This window comes from Lissotriton helveticus, chromosome 7 (assembly GCF_964261635.1).
Source record: "Lissotriton helveticus chromosome 7, aLisHel1.1, whole genome shotgun sequence".
Taxonomy (NCBI): domain Eukaryota; kingdom Metazoa; phylum Chordata; class Amphibia; order Caudata; family Salamandridae; genus Lissotriton; species Lissotriton helveticus.
In genome coordinates this window covers 1367791974-1367815193 of record NC_136068.1, presented here as the reverse complement: position 1 = coordinate 1367815193, position 23220 = coordinate 1367791974, and positions in this window count along the sequence as shown.

Below are 23220 nucleotides of genomic sequence, written 5' to 3'. Positions count from 1 at the left end.
GGAGGCCACCTAGCTGGGGCGCGTTTCTGGCGTTGCATCGTGTTGGGGCTGGGGTTTTAGTTGGTTCATGCTCTGCAGCCCCATCTTCATTGCCCTATGCCAGTTCTCCTCTCCTTCATGATCGGCCCCCTGGGCCAAGCGATATGGTGGTGCAATGGCTGCGCGGACAACTTGGGTGCTGAGTAAACGGGCCGTTGCCTCACTGTGGGCTCAACAGCATGCATCTCTGGCCAAACCACTCTAGCGCCCGGGCATACCAAATAACAGATGAATTGATTGTCCGTGTTTAGGCTAACCGTGGCAGGGTCATTGGGCTGCTGCATCCACGTAAAGGCTGTGGTTTCAAATGCTGATTTGGTGAGCCGGGGCTATGAGCCACAGACCCCCCCCAGCGGGCACCACGTGTAGGTCGGCTCAAGGAGGGGAGTTATTACATGTTGTAGGAGCAGGAGCGGGTCTCTGGTAGCTCCTATGGCCGCACCTCCTGTGTTATTGTAGGGTTTATGAGAACAGAATACAGAGCTCTGTACTTTAAAATTGAAAATGCGCACATTTCATATGAAGCACATCGAGTCCTTCACTACATTGTTCCGAATGGGAATCAGGTTGAGGGCAGTGCAGCGACGTGCATGGGTCAGTTAGTTTCAGCGAAATTATAATTGAGATTCTGCTTCCCCACGTGTACTAGTTCAGGCTGACAGTGACTTCATTAGGAGGCCTGAATTGATAATACGGCAATGGCGGTGTCCATGAAAGAAAAGTGCGCCGAGGTGTGTTTAAGGTGGCTCCCACTTTGCTTTCAGTTTGTGGGGTACTGGATGGGGGCAGGGCAATACAGTATGTGAATGAAGAGTTAGCACATGTAACCAAATTGTACTGCCATGATTCCATAAGGTGCTAAGGTCACTTGGTGGCAGTGGTACTCACGTTGATAACTTGACGGTTTCCCATAGCATAACAGCACAAACTGTTTTCAATGTGTTGTCTCTATGGTATTATTTAGCCGCAATTATCATGCTTTCCCCAGTAGTGCGAATTCCACTTATACACCTTCCAAATCATTAGAGTACCTCCCCCTCACCATGCATAGGTGCGCAGCCTGGGGGCCAAGACCAGAGGCGATGGACCCAATGTATGCATTTCAATATGCTAGGCAACATAGTTATAATAGTGGCTTACGAAACTAATAGCATTGACAAAGACAACAGATGGGCTTGGTGTAGTGCCCCTTCAGTGAGAGGTGTTGACAATTATGGTTTCAGGTCACAGTTTTGATTTTGAGGCCACGGTCCCGCTTGCGGTAGGTAATGATACGTGTTCATTACATAAAGGGATGCAAGGACTGAGGAGGCAGAACCATGCAGCACACCAGGCGAAGCTACGTTCCGGGTGATTTGTTTTATCCAGCGCCATAGTGAGATCTTCTAGTGCACGACTAGGGTCGAGAAAAGGCACTGGTGAAAAAGGGTGAATGCTAATTTGTGGTTTAAGGCCTACCTCTTGCCAGAATGGGGGATCTGGCTATAACCGGGCCAGTCTTGGGAGTGAACAACCAGCAACATTTGAGGTGAGGCTGTGGAGTTGCTCTAGCATGGTTTGCCTCGTACTGGGGCCAGTGTTGTGACTTTTCAGGGTTAAGGTTTGAATTCTTAGTCGTGTTGGGGTACATTGTCAGGTTGCCCATATTCAGGCAACGATGCAACAATGTTGTAATTTAGTGGCGAGTTACAATAGGTGCAACTTACGAGGAACCCATCATAGATCGTGCAGACCCTTCTTCACAGAACATAAGCATTTTCAACATTCTTATAGAAAGCCAGGGTTGTTGCTTAGTCAAATCATGCAGCTATGAACCATGGATTAGGCAATTTTGTCTCCAAAGCGGGGTATGCGCTGCCTTTCCGCTTTCATAGGGCTGAAGCTTTCTGGTCGCAGCACCATGCATGCGCGCAGGTGACCTGTCTAGCTACTGCGTAAGAACAGAGGGACTGTGGTGGTCTTCACATTGCCTGAGGAAATGCCTCTGGGGGTGTCGTTTGGCTACGGTTGGGTTTAGTGACCATGAAGACAAGTATACAGATGGGCTCTACCCACACTAAGGTGGGTCTAGATCACACATAGTGGGTGATGAGAGATTGCGGTGGCAGTCACACAGGTGGATTTTACTGGGAGGTAAGGCAGGCTTGATAACTTTGGCTTCTACCGGTATTCCATAGCCTTGGGGGCTTGCAATAGGTGCAAGTGTCACCCTTGCATGCCTGTCAGGAGTAGCAGTTGTGGCAGGGTCACCAGCATGGTAGGAGTAAGTTGGTGCAAAAGGAAGTTGGTGGCATGACGTGAGTCTTGGCATATAGTGGCACAAGTGTCAGGGTTTGCCGCCGAATTGCCCTGCTGTATGTGGTGCTGGCGCATGCAGGTTTTAAGTTTTACGCAATATTGGGCATCTCGATGTATGTCCTGTCGTTAACGGCTTTATGCCCAAACTGGTGTTTTACCAGGCCTTCATTTGGGGCTGCAGTGCGCTGCCTTGGCGGTATCCGGGCAGGGTGCCCAGGGCCGGGCAAAACAGTATATAAATTTGGGGTTGAATATTGGTGCGTCGGACCACTTTGCACGGCCAGGGTGCCAGGAAAGGGGAAGGCCACTTGAAGGCAGTGTTTTCACTTGGCTGCTCATGATTGACGAATGTCTGCATTCACCTATACCAGTAATGGCCATTGCTCCATCCGCCTCAGAAGGGTTGACAAAAGCGGATATGTACTTTGATTTTGAGGAGCGCTAATTCAATGCCTTTCTTTCAAGGAATATCCTTGGTACCAAGCGGCATAGACCAGTAGATAGGTTGGATACATTTCTTTCTGGCCTTACAGCTGTGCAGCTGACCTCATGGTAGGGTAGGCCCAGGTGAGATGTATGTGCTTCTTAGGTTCTTATGACCGTTACGGTTTGTGGTAGCACACCTAACTGATTGTTTAGGGCCATCCTGTGCTGCCGGCCTAGGAAATGGGGAACTAGGTGTCATGCACAAAAGACTATGAATAGAGCGTTTGGACGTCCAGTGTTCCAACAAATTTTATTCAGCGGGCAGGTTATTTTCCACCCTGGGGTGCTCAGTGTGGGCAGTGTGATCCCCCCCCCCCCTGCCCCCCCCCCTATTTGTGCATGCCGGGGGGGGTAAGAGGACTTAGTCAACCCTGGATTTTAGGCTCTGGATGTCCGGCAGTGGGCCTGTACAAATTCGGACAGCTCGGAGCAGGTATGCCTATGGGGATTCCACAACGGCGGGAGCTGAGCTGGCGTTCCCCATAAGGATCATGGAATAGTCGATGGTAAAGCAATCAATGTTTCACATTGACCACCTTGGATAGTTTCAGCGGTCGTTGCATGGTTCATTCGTGTGCACAGCATTTAGGGGTGAAACAATAGAGGGATTGACCAGTGCGACCAGCGTACGCTCACGCACCATGCCAGTAGGCGGCGGGATCGGGGTTAGGCGGTAAGGTTATAAGGTGTGAGACCAACACCAGGTCCCTGCAAGGGTTTTAGCCATTCCACTAGCCCTTTATTGGGGACAGCACTATTGTATACTTTCCCGTGGCAATTACAAGCAAAGAGAGGGCGGCAAAGGCAACGCCTCAACCCCTGATGGACTAGGTTTAATTGCCATTGCGTGGGAGTGGTGGCTCGCATACTCGTACTGCCTGGCTGAGGCAGCGAGGAATTGCCCCCTGCAGACCAGGGCAGGGTACAGGTCGCAGTTAAATCATTCACCCGCGCTTTAGCCAATCCAGCAGGCGAGGGGTTGTGTTGGAGGCTAACAGGGGTGCTGTACATCCGCCCACGAGGGGCAAGCGAAGAAGCAGGAAAAATTACACTCATGGGCCTGTGGCTGCCTGGCTGCTATCAGCCATGATGCCAGATTGAGGGGGGCACGGGATTCGGCTAAGTCCTTTGTCATCAGGGCGGCCTTGAAGCGCTGGGCAAGGCACGAACCGAGGGTCCCTGACAAAAGGTCACCCATTGATACCTTACAATCCATGCTAGATGTCCTTCAAGCAGTGGCACACTCGCAGTTCGAGGCTTCCCTGTTTGCGGCGGCCTTTTGCCGAGCCTTCTTTGGAGCTTTCCGGAACAGCGAGATAGTGGCGCGCTCCAGGAGCGACAGCTCAGGGGACGCCCTGGGGGTGGCGAACATTAACGTAGACAGGAACCTGACCATCACCCTCAGGAGGTCTTAGACAGACCAAGTAGGAAAAGGGGTAGTTATTGTGCTGGCCCCTCTCGGGGACCGTAGATACTGTCCAGTTTCAGTTATACAGGCCTACCTCGCCCAGCGTCCAGCAGCGCAAGGATACCTCCTGTTACAGGCAGACCTAAGCCCACTCACTAAGTACCAAATGGACATAATCATGTTGGCATGCCTCGCCAGAGCAGGGCTGTTGGGTCAGGAGAAGAAGCTTTCTAGCCACTCTTTTAGAATAGGGGCGGCTACTGCGGCCTTCAAAGCTGGCATGAAGCCAGCAAGTGTTCAAAAAGTGGGACACTGGGAGTCCCTTTGCTACAAGCGGTACATCCGCCCATGAGGGGCTAGCGGTTGCCGCAATTTGCTGTGTGATTTTCAGTTGTAAATATTGGTGTGCAGTGTTTAGTGTGGCCTACACTATTGCAGAAAATGAAAATTGACCTGGGGGAAATCTGTAGACTAGTGGGGGAGTGTGAAGTCTGGTGGTCAGAACTTGTGCCACACAGGGTGTGGCTGGGCGTTAATTCATGTGAAGCAATAGACAGGTCTAGGAGAAGAATCAACAGCGCTATGAGAAATTTCACCCAACAGAGGGGTATTGGTTTCATCAGGCATGAAATGATTCAGGACAGGATCAAGGGTTACTTTGAGGTGGATGTATGACGTTACAACGCATACTTTTACAACGCCTACCTTTACAACGCGGTTTTTACCACGCATACCATTACAACGCATAGCGCTTTGGGGTGCTGGATAGTGAATAGTTTAATTTACTATTCCAACTCCAGTCCCCGTGGATAGTAGGGAAGGTTATTGGATAGTAAATTAACCTATTCCCTATCCTAGAGCGACCCCCAGAGCAATGCGTTGTAATAGTTTGCTTTGTAAAAGTTGCGTTGTAATGGTAGGTCGTTGTAAAAGTTTAGTTGTAAAGGTTACATACCCTTTGAGGTTGATGGGGTTCACCTTTCTCCAGTCGGTTTGGAATTGTTCCTCTTGGACTTACGAGAAGCTCTGCAGAGCAAGGGTTGCATGTAATCTAGGTAGCGAAGTGGTGGGGGGCCCGGACGTCACGGTGGCCGCCGGCTGGGCTGTGGCGGAGTTGCAGGGCGATCCGAAAGCAGAGAGGTGCAGCACTGTACTTCAGCTGGCACATTGGGGTGCCAGAGCCTAAAACCTGGAACTTCAGTCGCCGCCCCAGTAGTCCTTTGGGCGGTTGTGGGCCTGTGCAACCGAGGGCTTGCCTAGATACGCCCCGCAAGGGGCGTGAGTATATTTATTACCATAATGGTGCAGCATATGGGTGGTTCGCCACGGTGCTGCTTGGCTCATCAGGCGGGCAGGTGGCGAAAATGCGGCCTGCCCTTGGATCGCCCGTAAGATAACCCACCATGATTACATAACGTTGTATGTAATAAACCTGCAGCAACTTTCCCCAATCTAACACTGGTGTCTTGTGTGTTATTTACGAGATATTTGGGTATGTGCGGAGCGGGGGGTCCTGTTGCCATGATGTGACTATGAGGCTGCCCGAGGCCACCCGGTGGCCATCAGGAGGGCGGCCCCGTAGTCACAGTGGGCCTCCCCCCGCCTCCTGTCTTTCGGTCATCCACTCTTGCCTGGGCAGGTGGAGTCCCAGCTGGAGGGTGAGCGGGCCAGTGACGCACGTCCGGGGCGGCAGGCAGGGTGAGGGGTATTTAACTTCCCCTCGCCATCTTAGATGCCTCTTTGCTGCTCCGGACGCCGCGCGACGTTCACCAGGGACACCCTTTTCCCTCCCTACCTCTTACCCTGTGTGTCAGCTGGGGGGGGGGGGCAACTGTTGGAACTTTTAATGTGTACTTTTTTCATTGCAGGCAGAGTTACAGGGCGATCCGGAAGCAGAGAGGTGCAGCACTGTACTTCAGGTGCCAGAGCCTAAAACCTGGAACCTCAAGGGAGGTCCGGGAACCCGTGTCGGCGCCCCAGTAGTCCTTCGGGCGGTTGAGGGCCTGTGCAACCGGGGGCTTGCCTAGATACGCCCCGCAAGTGAGTATATTTATTACCATAATGGTGCAGCATATGGGTGGTTCGCCACAGTGCTGCTTGGCTCATCAGGCGGGCAGGTAGCGAGAATGCGGTCTGCCCTTGGATCGCCCGTAAGATAACCCACCATGATTACATAACATTGTATGTAATAAACCTGCAGCAACTTTCCCCAATCTAACACTGGTGTCTTGTGTGTTATTTGCGGGATGTTTGGGTATGTGCGGGGCGGGGGGTCCTGTTGCCATGATGTGACTATGCACAGGTTACTGTCACTGCCTTGTTCTGTTGTGTCCCCAGCATGGGAGCTCCATCTGCCACCCTCAGTGCACAGACACTGTTTGGGTCAATTTGTTTGACCTGGAGTCACGTTGTGCTCTGGGGTCAGAGTGAGTGCGGATGCGACTGAGAGGGCAACAGCTGTGGTTCGGAGGCAGGGCCCACTGCGCTGTTGTCACAGGCCTCTTTAGGATAGGGATTCGGGCCCCAGCAGTGTTGGCAGGTTCATCGTTGTGGTGGGAAAGAACCGTAAGATGATGATGAGGAGGTGATGAGTTGCTCTGGGAATTGAGGATAGATTGAGTGCAGTGCTGCTGTGTGAGGCGGTCAACATGTCTGGAACCGAAATGACACTCATATTTGCTTTGGGTGATGCATGCGGCTGGATAAGATAGTTGGGGTCGCCCAGCATTGCGTTGCTTTGCATGGATGGCAGGCAGTAGAGGGAATTGTCAGCATCTTGGTGAAGTCTGTAATTTTGTTGCATTTGGAAGGTTGCAGGGTTGACTGTTGAGGTGTAGCGAGCTTTTTTCGAAACACTGGACGAAGCCTACAGAGGCCGGAGCCTGATGGTGAGTGAGGCGCGACATGATTGGGCCGTTTCCTGGTGCTTTGCTCAGAGGGCGGGGGTAAGTGATCGGCAGTTGTGATGTTTGCCACAACCCCCCAAGCCACCTGCGGTGTCTTTGAAATGGAGGGTGCACCTACCAATGTGGCATCTTGTGCAGGTAGCCGCCCCCCCCCCCAACCCCTCGCTATCCTCATGAGAGAGTTGCAATCTAATCGAGATGTAGACCATAGATAGTGCTTGCTTTCCTTTGTGGATTAGCACAGCAATACTCTAAACCAGCATTGCTTAGTTTCTCAAAACGTTAAACATGTCGGTGAAATAGCGTGAATGAACACAAATAGGTCTAGGTGGACTGATTATTTTGTGCAGCGCGACCAATGACTGCTAAGCAGGGGTTGCCGTTAACGGCACTAAGAGCCAATATCACATGCGCTCAAAGTGAGCCGGAAACGCATGCAGAGATCGGGTTTGCAGCTCATGTTTGGAGGCTCTAAGCAGCTGATGTCCATCGGGAATTTACGATCTCCACAGTATGTCAGCAACAGCCTCAGCACCTTTTGCTATTTCTTTTTGCGTAAAATTATTTTCAAAGCTGGCAGGGCTCTAAAAGTGTTTGTACATATTTGCTTGGATTGTATTTTGTAGTGGTGGTGATGTGTTCTGTTGCTGTCATTCAGACCTCGATGAGTATTTCATGTGCTAAAACTGCTCCCATCCAATGGCATGATTTGTGCGTAATTACCATAAGTGTGTAAAACAAATGAGGATAACATAAAAAGAGGAGGGATTGCCCCTCCATTGCATGCAGCATTACATACCTCCATGTGGTAGCGGTCGGTGGTGGGAATGCTGCCGGGTGTGACGTGGGACGGGGGAAGGGCAGGGTAGGGTAGTGGGTAGTAAACTACAGAATACGGCCAAATGCAGGTAAGTAACTATATAAACAAGCATTTACAATGCAATGGTCTCGGCATTATTAAAGGTAGAGCTATTGGCATTGCTCATGACATTTTTTTTCATTTTTTTTAAAAACATAAATAAATGGAATTGTCATTTAGAATGGCAATAGGTGAGCATTAGAGAGTAGTAGAGAGTATTCGTGGACACAGAGCCCAACACACAGAAAGCCACACATACACAGAGAGCCACACACACACAGAGAGCCACACACACACAGAGCCCCACACACACACACAGAGCCCCACAAACACACACAGCGAGCCACACACACACACAGAGCCACACACACAGAGCCCCCCCCCCACACACACACACACACAGAGTGAGCCACACAGAGCCCCACACACACACACAGAGCCCCACACACAGAGCTCCACACACACACACAGAGCTCCACACACACACACAGCGAGCCACACACACAGCGAGCCACACACACACACACACAGAGCCCCACACACACACAGAGCCCCACACACACACACAGAGCCCCCCCCCACACACACAGAGCACCACACACACACACACACAGAGCACCACACACACAAGTAATTTGCTTCTCTGCCCAAGATGTATACACAGGGCTGGCTGGGAGCAGCACACCCCTGTGACTGCGTAATGGTAGCTTTGCATACGACAAACAAAGTACTTAGAAAGCTCAGGGTTTTAGCGTTTATTAACTACCTAAACACGTGTGATTTATTTGTAGTGACTGAAAACCAAAGCCGTAAAATAACACTTATCCTCTCCTGAGCATCTACTACCCTCTTCCACTGCCTTGTGCATCCACTAAAATAAGGGGCTCTTCAAGAAGCCGATTTTGTTGTTCTTACATACATAGGCCGCTTTGTCAAAACTCAACGCCGAAGCGCAGACTCCACCGACTCTCAAAAATTTTGTTTACTTTCCTTGGCACTTGAAAGGAGCAGCAAAGTCTTAAATAACGTCATAACATATACAGGGCAACGACTTCCAGTGCACTGCAATTTGAGCGGACAGGCCTGAAAGGAAGCACCCCATTTGAAGTGGCAACCTTAAGTATATCTTACAAACTAGGACATCCCGTGATCTGCCTTCAAATGCTATTCAGTGAGAAGGCGTCGACCCATTTAAGGGCCCGGCCCTCTTTATGCCCTGCGTTACCAAATAAGGCTGGCTGAAGAGGAATGGCCAACAAAAGTAGAATTAGCACCTTCCAAAAGTAGGTCTGATGCCCTACAAATTGGAAAAAGATACACCTCCTACTCCTACCGGGGAGGGCTGGGCGTAGCCTAATACCGGCTGTAACCTGGGACGTGATGTTTATCTAAAGACATGGGCATATGTGCGAACTGGTTACTTAAATTAATTGAGATTAGCCATGCATAGAGACAAATCAAAATGAAGAAGATGAGAGATTGCTAACTTCCAATTTAGGGAGAAGAGAGTTAGAAGCTTGCTTACATGGTTACATTACGGGTTCCGGGGTTGTCAGAATCAACGTTAGAATGTATTAGTTTAGTGAGAATTAATAGGCTTTTCTATCTTCTCATATTTAATTTTTGGAGGTCCCAAAGCTTTGAAACGGATGCAATGTATTCACATGTATTGTGCTTTTTTAAACAAATGGCTTGGAGTATGTACATTAGGCCTCTCATGAATGAGTTATCAAAGACTAAGTACTGTTTCAAAACAAAACGTGTTATCTGTTTATTAATTACAGCAACAGTATTTCTCTCTGGTAAAAGATTCAGGTTCATCATTCAAAGGACACAAAACAGCTTTTCTTCAAGCTATCTTAACAAGAAACAGACATGTCATTTCTCAGCCTGAAAAAAATTCCTGTAAAACTTGTCTGGAGAAACAATTTGTAATAGTACAATCGTACAAGACAAGTGGTGGACAAAGGAAGGAGTACCAAGTAAGACACTAGAACTCAAGACGTTTGTCCGCCATATCAAGAGACCCACTTAGCCTTTGACACTAGACTGCAGTAATGAACCAGAAAGACATAACTACTCTCACTGTTGACAGAGCTGACCATGAGGGGTATCCACTGACCCTGGGTCAGGCAATGCAGGAAGAAGGTGTGGCTTCCCTCAAAAAACATTCGAGTTTCCTTTCTCAAAAACGCATCAAACAAATCCATCCTGAGCCACAGACTGGAAATCCTGCTAGGGTGCACACAGTCTTTCATCCTTGCAATGACTACACAATATGTATTAATTGTGATTGGCTATTAATAATTGACATTAAAATGTTCTACCTGAAGCATTTTAGACACAAAATCTCTATACATCACATGTTATTACTGTAAGGGAGTTACTCTGCCCCAGCCTGATGGCCTCTCAGAGGCCGCGGCGCAATCACCTGTCTATGGGGGGTGAGCCTACCTCAGCCCTGCGGATATTTAGAGGCACCAGATTGGTGGGCTGCAGGGAGATGTGTGCAGGTCATACAGCGTCTGAGAATCTGTGAGTGAAAGCGCCGAGGGCGCCACTTACCGTATCACCTGGACCCTTCTTCTTCATCATGCCTTCGTAGTAGTGTGCTGGCCTCATCCGGGCAGCCTTGGGATTGGGCAACCCAGATGCCATCTCGGGAGTCACGCCGGCCAGGGGGGCAGTGCAGGAGGAAAAGGCTGTTGCGTGGAGGAGGCTAGAGGCAGGGGCTGGTGTAGTGCTCAGGGGTGAAGAACAGGTGTCGGAGGGCAGGGCCTGTGGTGTGGAGGAGCCTGGTACACACGAGCACGGGACTGTGATGGGCAAAGCTGAAGATCAAAAGCCAGGTACCCGGGAGAGAGGTCCCTCCTGTGTAAAGATCTCGGGTGCCCAGAGTACAGGACCGAGAAGCAGGTACCTTGCACCCATGAACCAGGTCCCTCTTAAGGCGGGCGGGGGTTACGGGCAGAGTCCCGGAACACAGGTCCTGGAGCAGCAGCTCACGAGGCAGGCGCCAAGCGTGCAGAGGAGCGAATCAGGCACCATTCACACAGGAATCGGGCCCGTCCTGTGCACGGAGCTAAAGTCCAGTGACCTGCCATCCACGGCACAGGCCCATCCTCTGCGCACAGCTCTTGGGCAGGCACACAGCAGGCAGCTGGCTGAAGTAAAGGTTTGAGGTGCCTCCTGCGAGCTGCGCGCGGAGCAGGAAGCGGACACACAATAATCCAGGCGCACAGTTGCACAAGCGATTCCAGTGCAATTGTATAAAGTAAATGTTAATTAAGTTCTCATTTGACTGAATTGCCATGGAAGAGGAAGTGGCTCCGCCTCTAGCATCCAAAAATGGTCCACCAGAAGTGAGTCCTTGTGCTACTATGTGTGTTCGGAGACCTGTCCCGAGAGAAGTAGAGAATAATAAGATGATGTTACAGCAACACCTTGACGACCTAATGAATATCAATATAGACCTAGATTTAGATTAACATGAGTCTTAGGTTATTGCCTACGTAATGGCAAAAGGAGGTCTGAGGTTCTGTAATTCTCGAGCCTGACTCCATTTTGTTTTGCCCTCATGTAGGCCTGTGAAGGTAGCCTGGCGAATAAAGTGGCCTGGCCTTCTTAGTTCAAGTATACATTAACTAAGGTTTCTTTTTTGACTCTGAAATGAACTGTAAGAAACTGACCTCGCAAAGCCAATTTCCCTGATCGATCTTTGTCTGAGATTGCCCATCAATGTTCAGGACATCGTTAACTTTTAGTTTCCTTGCACATGCCTTATCTTGTTCATCATCTGTTACTGTTTCTTTTTATGTTTCTTCATTACATGGGTTATGCTTTCAATTATAGGTTTGTCCGGCTTTTGGAGGTTGAATTTGGGACATTCTTAATGATTAACTTTTGGGTTGGGATACTGTACATGTAATCATGCCATGCCCTACAGTGCCATCTAAATCAGATTAACCTTTGTGAACTATGTAATTATAATGTTTTGCCCATATCCTGCTAAAACCCCAAAGGCTACTCACCTGCTGACTCTCCAGATTTTCCATTTGTTTAGGAATGTAATTGATACAACTCCCTTACATGCCTGGGGCAGGATAAAGAGTATATAAGGTGTGAAGTAAGACCATTCTGGCAGACTGCCTCATTCAGTTGCTAAGGCTTCTGTGTGACGTAGTCGCACTCATTTGAGGTTAAAAAAAATGTACTTTTATATTACAGCTACTGTGTCAAGTTCTTCTTTGTGAGTTTAAAAGGACTAAGTATCGGTGGAACCCCTGAGAAGTGGATTTTAGATTTCTACAACACCCACCACCGGTCGCTACTGCCTCCATGTGGGTGCTATGTAAAAGAGACAGCTTGGTTCTCTTTCTAAAGACGAGCACCATTTCCTGCTTCTCCGCCTTCATTGTCTATAACTTTGGCCTGGACAATGTATAGTCCCTTCCATTGGAGCTCTCACTATTATTACCGATGGAAAGCTGATGGCCGCAACTTGTGCAAAGGCCAAGTGCGCATCGTCTGAAGTCAGTCTGAAGTCAGTCTCCATCTGTGATAGTGTAAATACAGCCACAAGATAGTATTTGTACGATGTCATAATCTAAATGACCTCACAAGAAAGAAATATATTTGCATTACAAGGAAAGCAATTGTCTTTCTGGGCCCAATTCACAAATGTAAACATCAACCTGAAGTCTAAGCTTAGACCTGAAGTCTAAACTTACACTTCAGGTCTAAACTTAGACTTCAGGTTCAGGTCGAAGTTTACCTTCGTGAATCGGGCCCTCAGTCTGTTACTACGATCAGCATATGGACTTAACATAAATCAGGTCTAGGACCACCTCAATCCCTGCCTCTGCCATTACTCATCAGTGATTTGTGCACAGAACATTTTCAAGCTGCTGGAGTTCTCGTGAACTCAGTGAAGTCTCCTACACTGATAAAGAATCTTCTGACACCGATTTTGACAAACCATCTTTATATAACGGTTACAAACGAGCATCTCCCTGAAAAACACTGTATGTGCCCCACACAAGAGACATCTACTTTCATTTAGTTTGGGAATGAAGCCAGTTTTTTTGCATGTCTAGCTGAGGGATATCTTGCTGCATCAAACCTAGCATTTCTGAGTTTGAAAATTGTTAGCCACATATGAAAGATACTTGAACCGCATAGGTTGTGTGTCAGTATTTATCAGTGAGGCGATAAAGAGTTTCCTCATGCTTTACGAACCTTGCTCTGTAATTTCACAAAGGGTTTCTTGTTTACTAATTTTAGTCTTTCTACTGTTGCCAGTGATTATCCTTGCAACCATTGTGCCAGCTATTTTTATCTGCGTGTGTTAATACCATATATAGGAGTCTCTGTGATTTCCAAAGCTTGTGCCTACCCATCTGATAACTGGATATATTATTTTATGTTAATCCATTCGAAACACTCCCGGCCTTGCAACCTCTTATTAAACTATGCTCCAAAAGCATATTTTGTCTTATCTTCCTTTAATAATTGAAAACATTATGAATGAGTAAGGCGCAGTGGAATAAATACATTATGCTGAATGAATTTCTCCCCCATCCTTGCCCGCGTGTTTCTAAAATCTAATTTCCTGACCCCAATCATGACAGGACAAACTAAGTAACTTCGGTTGTAGACCTTTTATACTTTATTATAATGCCTGTTGACATTCCTCGTGACTTCAAGGATGCAATTCATTTTATTTAGATTTTTAAATAAAAAAAAGATTTAAAATGATACACCAGGTGAACAATATAATCTGAAATGCAAAACCAAAACTATAAAAAATGTATCAATAAAAGGAGCAAAAATCTGGACATCTCGAAAATAAGTATCTAATGGGAGGATCATTGTGGGGTTAAGTAAACTACAAAATAGTACAGAGCCTTTTTTGTGTCCTAAATATATGGTAGACTTTATAGGGGTTGTCTGAATTAAAGTTTGTCATGGACTGAATCGGCACTACAAAAAGTGAGCAGTGTCTCTCAGGCATGCCATGTGTGTCTGTTCTTAGCCATACCTCAGTGCTGCTTTCCAGGCCATGAACTGGCACAGAGAAGTGTCGCCTTACTTGGCTAAAGAGCAGAAGTGTTGTTTTTGTGTGTTGCCTCCAGTGGTCAGCACTGTTTTTTGTGTTTTTTCAGCGTTTTATACAGTTTTATACAGTGCGAACTTGACCGAAGGTATCAGAGCATTTTTTTGTGTGTGTTAGGAACAGGGAAATTAAGGGCCTCATTTATGAGAAGTGGCGCATCGCTGCGTGAAAGCAGTGATGCGTCACTTCTCATTGCGCCCTTCTTACGCCATTCTGGATGCGTCATATTTACAGTATGACGCATCATGTCGCAAGGAGTGACAGATACGCCCGTTTTTCTGACGTATCTGTAGGTGCAAAAGTGACGCATTGCTGGAGTGTGTCACAAAAGTGATGCAACTCCAGCAATGTGTGCCTTCACATGGGTCAAGCCCCATGTGAAAGGGCCTGCATCAGTCTTACGCCTGCTGTGAGGCAGGCGTAAGATATTGACGCATTTGCTCCCTAGAAGTGGCGCAGTCGTCACTTCTACGAGGCTTACTTAGGTGGGAATGCCCATCCTGCATACATTATACCTGACGCAGGCATAATGTAGCGCAGGGGTTTACAAAGTGATGCATCTGCTTAGATGCGTCACTTTGTAAATAGGGCACAACATGGCGCATGTTTTACACTGCTGATGCATCACAAAAAGTGATGCACCAGTGGCGTAAAAGTGATGCAAGGGCTCATAAATAAGCCTCTAAGTGGTTTGCCCAGAATCACAGGATATTGCGCATCAGTGCCGTGACTCAAACCCGGTCCCGATGTTTGAAGTCGATTGCCCTAGCCGTCAGGCCACATCCTCTCCAGAGTTCACATACTAATGCAGGACAATACAACATTCATGTCCATTTGAGTCATTCATGGAGTGTGTGCTGTAGGTGCACGTTGATTCCCTTTGGGACCCCTCAAATAATGCACCATGTATTAGTGCATTAATTGAGGGCCACCATCTCAGACCTGCTTGTTCCTGAGTGGAAATAAGCAAGAGCTCCTTCAGGCTTTATTTGAATATTCAGCATCCTGGTAGAAGTGACCCTTCTTCATGTGTGGATGCATTGTGAGCAGCACGGGCAGTTTCTGGCATTCCAACCTCCCTGGTGGTGCAGTGTCCTTTGTACCCACCTCAGACCTGGGTGAAGAGAACATCAGTCCTCACTGTTGGCTCCCTGACCTCCATGGGGTCTCTGGTCCATGACACACAGCTCAGTTCTGTTTAAAGAGCCCAGCACCATTTCCTGCTTCTCCTCCTTCATTGTCTCTATAACTTTGGCCTGGACTATGTCGTCCTTTCCACATATCGGAGGTCGTTGGAGCTCTTCAGACTGTAAATAATGATAAGAACGAATCACAGAATGAAAAACGCATTATTTGTAAATAATTGCAGTAACATTGCAAAATAAAAGCAAAATACTGTCAAGAAGTGAAGGCTGAGACTGAATCCAAAGATAATCATTAGCATTGTGACATGGCAAGGTAAATACAAGGCTGTTCAAAAGAATATAGTGTGGTCAGAGGACCGGAGCTGGCTGTAAGCAGAGGCAAGGAGAGCGGCAGAAGACAGGTACAAGTGTAGGATAACACTTGTTGATGTAAGTATGGGATGTACTAGTATTTGGAAGGTGGGCTCTTAGTAGCTCATGGGAAGCTCTTTGGATTGATACCAGCAGATTGCTCTTAATTACAGTTATTCAGCAAGTATTTCCCTTACTTTATCAGAACATGATTAGGCCTAGAGGTCACACTGCAAACAGATGCGGAACTACAACAGACACTGGACCAGATTTTGAATGGAACACAAAGCCAGAGTGCAAAAAATAACCAGGATACAAGAAAACAAATGAAACGGTAAAACACAGCATTCCTTCTTTCTTTCACTGCTGGTAAATAAAAGCACTTCTACAATGGCATGCTGCTCTTAAACCATTAATTAACACACCTGACAAGCTCGCCAATGCAGGCCAATTCTTGATGCATGCATCTACCAAGGAATCCTCCGTAGTGTGCGAAAATAAACCCTGTCAGCATAAAGTTACACTGTCCCAAACAGCCCTTTATTTTCTTTCTTTACACATGTGTTGTGAAGTTAGCAGGCTAGTGGTTGTGGGTGGAGTTAGGGGGTGGACAGGAAGAGGAGGGGACTGAACAGGAAAGGGGCAGTTAGAGTAGGGACAGGGAAGGTAGTGGAAGCAAATAATAAAGCTCCCTTAAATAAGTCCCAGTGTTGGTGTTTCTTTGTAGCACGATGCTACAACTGGCGACGAGGGTGGGATGTGCATGACAGCAGCCCACAGAACTACCTGAATGTGCCCTGTCCCCTGCAGCGTCGAGAGAAGAGATCCGCTGCCAGAAGGTGTTGACCCACCGGGAAAGAAGCCAGCAGCAGGTGACTCTGAAGTCCCAGTGACGCTCGAGAGCACTGAGGGAGCCACTGCATCGAGCGCTGAAACGCCCGAGAAGAAAACAGTTTCGCGCCGAAAGCGCGAGCCCCGCCTAATGCGTGAGCTTTGGCACGCTTTCAGCACCGGAGAGCGGGAGCTACAAAAGTGAGTTGGGAGCCCATCCCAACTCACCCTGATGACTGTTGTGGCCTGGGGAGTGGAAATTACAAAGACGAGTGCCCCACGACGGCCTGCTGCCCAGCGCTGCTGAGCGCGAAGAAACCGGAGCTTTGGAGCGCTCCGACGTCGGAAAATCTCACGCCGGATGCGTGAGATTTGGCATGCCACTGCAGAGGACCCTGAGAAGTAAGGCGGGAGCCCACCCCAACCTCACCTGCCTGTAGCAGTGACCAGAGGGAGCCAAGCTTGGAGGGTGCTGCCCCAGAGGACGTCCGCCGGTGAGTCCTGACATGCCGAAAAGAGCTGGGTCAAGAGAGGAGAAAGTAGTACCTGCAGCTACTCACGGCGGCCATCTTTAATTTGAATTTTGAGGTGTTTGTAAAGCGCACGTTCGCTGGCAGCTTCTTGGCGCTATAAGATTTCAGATGAATGAGAAGGGAGAATTATAGACTAAATGCTTGTTGAAACAGAAAAGTTTTAAGGTGACTACGGAATTCTATGTAGGAAGACAGGGATCTGAGGGAGGATGGAAGGGAATTCCAAAAGAGAGGGGCGAGTACTGAGAATTTCTGGCCTCCGGAGCGCTTCTTTCTGAAACGAGGGATGACTAAGAGGGATTCAGAAGAGGAACGCAGATCTCTGGCAGGGACATAGTTGGTGATGGCTGTATTAATGAAGGCAGGGGCGGTGCCAGCCCGAGCCTGGAAAGTAAGGCAGCCAAGTTTAAAAAGGGCTCTTTGCTTTATTGGGAGCCAATGAAGGGCGAGGAGAAGAGGGGACGAATGATGGAATTTTGGCAGGCCATGTACCAGGCGGGCTGCCTGGTTCTGCACCAGCTGGAGACGATGGAGTGCATAGGCCGGTGCGCCGTTATAGATGATGTTACCATAATCGATTTTGGATAAAATCATGGCCATAACAATCAGTTTCAAAGCAGAGGGAGAAAAAAAGCGGGAGACTTTCCTGATGATACGTAAAGTGAAAAAGGAAGAAGAAACAACAGAACTAATGTGGGTATGGAGTGTCAACTGAGGATTAAGCCAAATCCCTAAAGTTTTAACCGAGAGAGAGGGGGTGGGGGGGGACGGACCAAAAGAGACGGGCCAAAAGGAAGGTGACCAAGGGTTACCACTGCCCCCAGTCAAGATCAGTTCTGTCTTATCCGGGTTGAGTTTAAGATGGTTTGCATTCATCCAACCACGGATAAACAGAAGGACCGACTGGAAGCTAGACGGGGCAGATGAAGAAGGGGAAAAATTAAAAATAAGCTGGAGGTCATCAGCATAATTATAAACTGTGATCTTTAAGTCAGGCGACCTTCGGGACACCCTCCCTGTGCAAACCACGGGCGGCCATTTTGGAGTCAGGCATTGAGCAAAGGCAACAAGCATTGGCAACAGAAAATAAACAAGCATTAGCAACTGAAAATAAACAAGCATTGTCAACTGAAAATAAACAAGCATTGTCAACTGAAACGAAAATTAAATAAAACGGAAACAGACAGTGACACAGCCACGCCTCAACGATCACATTAATAGTGGAAACCGAACGTAATATTAAGGTACGCGGAACGCCTATCAGTCACCATGGTGTCTGACGATGAAGCCAATCCACCGCAACAAGGTGACGTCAAGCCCAAGGTTGCAGGTGGATCGCACCTGCGTGCGCCCGAGCCTCTCAAAGTGACCACTGGGGGAAGCATGGGCCCCAGTTGGCAAGAATGGCTGGAAGAATTTGAAGACTACATCGAAGGGTCGGAAGTGACCGAGGACAAAAAGAAGCTAATCGCCCTGCGCAACCTGGCAGGGCGGGAAATAGTCAAAATAATCAAAGACCTTCCTGCTGCTGAGGCGGACACATATGTCAAAGTGCGTGACGCCCTCAATAAAAGATTTCTTCACAAGAAAAATGTGGACTACGAACGCCACACGTTCCATTCGGCTCGTCAAGGGAAAGAAGAGCCCATGAGTGCCTTCATGATGCGCTTGCGGAGACTAGCCAAACATTGTGAATTCGATAATTTCTCGACGGATGCAGCTATTAAGTCCCAAATAATAGATGGATGTCACTCTGATCAACTGAGAAGGCGGTTATTGCGGAAAGAACATAGCTTAGATGACATAGAAGAGATGACACGTGTCTATGACCAGGCGGAGGAGTACGCCGCTGACATCAAAGCGGGACACAAAGGAAATCACGAACAAGTGCGCCGAGTTCATGCCAAAAGTGACAGTCGAAGGAGCTCAAGAGACAGACAATGGAGGTCACGTCCGCCCTCCCGTCAAGACCAATCGAGATACCAGCGGCGAGAGCCGTGGAAGAAAGATAGAAGATCGGAGAGAATGAAGAAATGTTACAGGTGTGGGTATGATTATCCCCACGTGGACAGCTGCCCTGCCATGGGCCAGAGGTGTCGTAAGTGCGGTCGGACCAATCATTTCGAAGCGATGTGTGGGGAATACAATAAAGAGAGACGAAGCAGTGCAACCAGAACGTCTCAGTCTCAGTATGACACACGTAACAGCACTTCGAGGACATCCCGGTCCGACACCCGAAGACACCATGCGCGAGCCGTTCAGGAACTGACTGAGCAGTCCTCTGGATCATCACACTCCAGCAGAGAGTCACTGCGGTCCAGGTGGGAACGGTGATCGCCATCCAAGGACTCGAGACCTTCATCCCGAGACTCAGCATACACCATCGAATACCTGAACCTAGCTGCCGATCCGGATCAACTGAAAACGTATCCTCGCTTAGAGATCACAGTCGGAAACCACGACACAAAGTTCGTACTAGATTCCGGTGCATCCTTGAACTACATTCCGGTCACCGAATACGAAAGAATGAGTCCACGTCCTCCCCTAACCTTTGCGCCCGTGAGGGTTTTCACATGGATGGCAAAGAAGCCACTTCCCTGCCTTGGGAAATTCTCGACGACCCTCAAGCATGAGGACACAGCCATTTCAGCGGTCATTCACGTCATCAAAGGCCCAGAAGCGGACTGTCTGCTGAGCCATCCGACCGCTGAACGTCTTCACTTAGTGGAAATCCTCTTCAAGGTTAGCGGCAATCAAGATGTGACCCGTCAATTTCCCAGACTATTCCAAGGACTAGGCAAATTAAAAGACTGTCAAGTGCGATTACATATCAATGAACAAGTCAGACCCGTCGCCCAACATCCGCAAAGAGTACCATTCCATCTTCAATCAGCTGTTGAGGAAGAGCTCCAGGATCTATTAGCTGCTGACATCATTGAGCGCACGGATGGCCCAACTCCGTGGGTATCCCCAGTAGTTATAGTACCCAAGAAGGGCACGGCCAACAAAGTCAGACTCTGTGTGGACATGCGCCTGCCCAATACTGCAATCGAGAGAGAACGACACCCAGGGCCCCATCTGAGCGATATGATCGCCGCCCTCAATGGCTACAGTGTTCTCCAAGTTGGACTTGAATAAAGGTTACCATCAGCTGGAGCTAGATACCAAGTCAAGATATATCACCACGTTTGCAACTCACCTTGGGTTGTTTAGGTATAAAAGACTGAGCTTTGGAGTTTCATCCGCAGCCGAAATATTTCAGGAAGCAATCAGACAAGTGATCCAAAACATTCCCAACACGCTTAACTATAGCGATGACATACTTGTCTATGGTTCTGATCTACGAGAACACGATATTGCACTCAATCGGGTTTGTCATGCACTACTGGAGGCCAACCTGACTCTAAACAAAGAGAAATGTGTGTTTCACCAGAATACACTGAAATTCTTTGGCCATATCTTCTCCAGTGCTGGCATGAAGCCTGATCCTGACAAGATCATGACCCTGAACAACACCAAGAGTCCCCAAGACGTCAGTGAGCTTAGATCATTCCTAGGCATGGCTAGTTATTGTGCCCGGTACATCAGGGACTACCCAACACTCAGTCATCCTCTCCGCATCCTGACCAAACAAGGTCAACCATTTGAATGGACTCCTCAATGTGAGCAATCTTTCAAAGAAATCAAGAAGGCGGTGGAGTCTGCAGATCACTTGTCATATTTCAACCCGCAAAGGAAAACCGAAATAACTGTAGATGCCAGCCCCGTCGGACTCGGAGCCATCCTGGCCCAGTATACCAACGATTCTGATCAACGCCGCATCATTGCCTATGCGAGCCGCAGCCTGACGGACCCGGAGAGGGCTTACTCGCAGCCCGAGAAGGAAAGCCTTGCCGTTGTATGGGCATGCGAACACTTTCATGTCTTCATATACGGAAAACATTTTACTTTAATCACAGACCACCAAGCCCTTGTCACCATTTACGGAAACCCACGATCAAAGATGCCCCCAAGGATTGAAAGATGGGGCTTAAGGTTACAAGAATATGCTTTCACCATCATTCACAAGCCTGGTAAATCAGAAAACCCGGCTGATTACATGTCCAGGCACCCACTTGCATCGTCAGTATCAAAGTCATCCATTGCAGAAGAATACATACATTTCGTGACTGACAGAGCCTTACCCCCAGCTATCCCCATGGACACCATCCGGGAAAGTACGGCTCAAGACATTGTCCTGCAGAAGGTTCTTCGCAGGGTTCGAAACAACAGGTGGAGACATGACCCTCAAGATGAAGAAACTGATTCCATGATCAAACGAGAGATGCAGGCCTTTCAACATGTCTGTGGTGAACTGTCAGCCACCACTGATGGCATATTACTGCGAGGCCAGCGTATTGTGATCCCCACTCAGTTGAGGCAAGGAGTGGTTGCCCTTGCACATGAAGGGCATAGAGGAATCGTGTCGACCAAACGTGCACTACGGGAACGAGTATGGTTTCCTTATCTGGATCAACTGGTAGAAGAGACTTTAAAGGACTGTCACCTCTGTCAGCTCACCAGCAAGAGTGATCCTCCGGCACCATTACATATGACCACGTTGCCCTCTGGAGTATGGCAGGAGATTGCCATTGATTTCTATGGACCCCTGTCATCCGGCAAGTATGTGCTAGCCATCATCGATGAGCACTCTCGATATCCCATGGCCTACTTTGTACCATCCACAAATGCTACTAGTACCATCAAGGTCCTTGATGAAGTATTCGCCACCTGGGGTGTTCCCAAGAAGGTAAAAACGGACAATGGACCCCCTTTCAACGGGCAAGACTTTGCAGCTTTTGCGAGACATCTGGATTTCCATCATCGCAGGATAACACCCCTCTGGCCACAAGCGAATGGAACAATCGAGAGATTCATGGCCACTCTCAAGAAGACTTTCCAGCATGCTAATACGGAGGGAAAAGATCTGCAAGTGGCTCTCAACGAGGTCCTCCGAGCCTATAGAACAACCCCTCACGCAACAACTGGGCAGTCCCCGGCAACACTCATGCTAGGACGCCCCATGAGGAATCGCATTCCAACGTGGGAAGGGGCCTTGCAGACGTCATCACCTGCTGTGGATCATCAAGAGATGATGCTTACGGACAAACGCAATAAAGACAGAATGAAGTTGTATGCAGACCGCCGGAGAAGAGCGAGGTCACGGTCTTTAAATGAAGGGGATAGTGTTCTCGTCAAACAAGAACAGCAACGGAAAACCGACTGCCCCTTCAAGGATGAACCTCTACTAATCACGAAAAGGAAAGGAACGATGCTGACTGCGGAATCGGAGCATCGGAGAGTCACGAGAAACATTTCACATTTCAAGAAGCTATCACGAGATGTCACTGAAATCATGAGGAGTGACATGGACACTCCCGGGTCAGAAGAACCACATTCTGAAGATCGGGACAACACCGATCCAATCCATGAGCCAATGAACAATACTGGTCTGAGAGCACAGTCGCCACGACCTCATCGTGACACACGTCCACCCAAAAGACTCATTGAAGAGATGGACTGAAAAGTCAGTATGTTTGTTTCGTTTGTCACAAAAGGGGGAGATGTTGTGAAGTTAGCAGGCTAGTGGTTGTGGGTGGAGTTAGGGGGTGGACAGGAAGAGGAGTGGACTGAACAGGAAAGGGGCAGTTAGAGTAGGGACAGGGAAGGTAGTGGAAGCAAATAATAAAGCTCCCTTAAATATGTCCCAGTGTTGGTGTTTCTTTGTAGCACGATGCTACAACATGTTTTGTTGAACCTACATTGTACTGTCAAAGTACCACAAAAGAAAAGCACGTTTAAATATGTGGGTAAATATGCGTGTGATTGATTTCCTTGCAATGGGCTTTTCATTTAAAATTTGATTTATAATAACGCACAATGGTACATAAATCCCATTTTAAATATTAGCACTATATCTTCAACAAAAATACACATTTCTCAAAACATTGACAGGCAAAAAGGCAGTGTCAGGCAAACGATGAATACTAAATGGATGACACTGAAATGCTCTAACTCTTTCTAAAGAGAACTAAAATCAATTAATAAATCATGTAATATAAAAAATACATATCAAGTATTTATAATTATAATTCTAACTCAAGTTATATAGCGCCTATATATGGAATATTGGCCAATTTTACCACATTCAATCTAAAGCGTTTCGGTTACAGCCGTGACCTTGATCACATGAGAAAGCGTCCTCATTGC